Source organism: Mastomys coucha, chromosome X (genome assembly GCF_008632895.1).
Source record: "Mastomys coucha isolate ucsf_1 chromosome X, UCSF_Mcou_1, whole genome shotgun sequence".
In the NCBI taxonomy this organism is placed as follows: Eukaryota; Metazoa; Chordata; class Mammalia; order Rodentia; family Muridae; genus Mastomys; species Mastomys coucha.
In genome coordinates this window covers 73218600-73219595 of record NC_045030.1, presented here as the reverse complement: position 1 = coordinate 73219595, position 996 = coordinate 73218600, and the positions used below count along the sequence as shown (strand labels likewise).

The window sequence follows — 996 nt, the reverse complement described above, 5'->3', positions numbered from 1 at the left end:
TCCTAGTATATGTGATGAATGAAAGGTTGGCTAGTTAACTGTTTTGGGGGAGTGGGGGTGGGGTGGAGAAGTGAGTCCAAAATGGCTTGAACTGTAGTATAACTTCAGGCTCAGACTGAGTACTCTAAGGTGGATACTTCACAATGAGCAAAAATGAGCCGTGCTAAGAGGAATCCAGACTTGACAGACACCGAGAAACCCCCAGAGACTTGGCTAGTCACATCAGTTTTGTCATTAGGTTGCCTGAAGCCCGTGTCACATTAACCTTTCCTGGGCCTCAGTTCCCCGATTCATGAAAAAACTGAACTACCATGTAAATGTTAGGTCAGTTCTAAAAGGCTCGATTCCACTCTTGCAAAGATCTGGTTTAGAAACCAGCTACAACCCGCTTGTCTCATATCCCAAACGTGTCCATCAAACCCGGAATATATTTTTCACAGGAGATTCACTTTATTTTTGCTTAGGCAAATACTAAAATTTAGTTTTCACTTCCTGAGCGCAAAAGACAGTTAAGGGAGGCAACCCAGCTAAGAGTACTTCTTAGTGACTGTTCACACTTCCGACAGGGTATCAGGGAACTAGCCGTTCCTTCTCAGATCTCCTCTCAACTGTTGCAAAAGCAGATACCCGCCCCCGCCCTCTCCCCGTGTATGACACAAAAACACTGGCCAAGAGCGACGAAGAAGGGTTCGTGGACAGTGCCAGGGTGCCACCACTTGGTGAGGCCACTGGGGATGCAGCGGGTGTCCGCCCCGTGAGCAGAGCCAGGGCAAGGAGCACTCGCCTTTAGGGCAGCTGTCCCGAGCACTCGACAACCTTAGACAGGGAAGCAAAGTATAGGTAATGCATTTGACGACCCTCAGCCCTCCCTATATTCCCGTCCCAACCATCGCCGGCTGCCACCTCGAGACCTAGGACAAGAACAGTGGAAGCCAGAGGGAGGCACCTGCCCGCGGCTCCCGGGCCTCAACCCTGCCTCGCAGAGACAGCTGAGGC

General features: G+C 50.9%; 1 protein-coding gene across 1 annotated transcript in view; it reads right to left on the bottom strand.

The window, feature by feature from the left end:
* Positions 1-996, bottom strand: part of Mtm1 (myotubularin 1) — a 107524-nt gene that overhangs the window by 101942 nt on the left and 4586 nt on the right. The window lies entirely within an intron of this gene.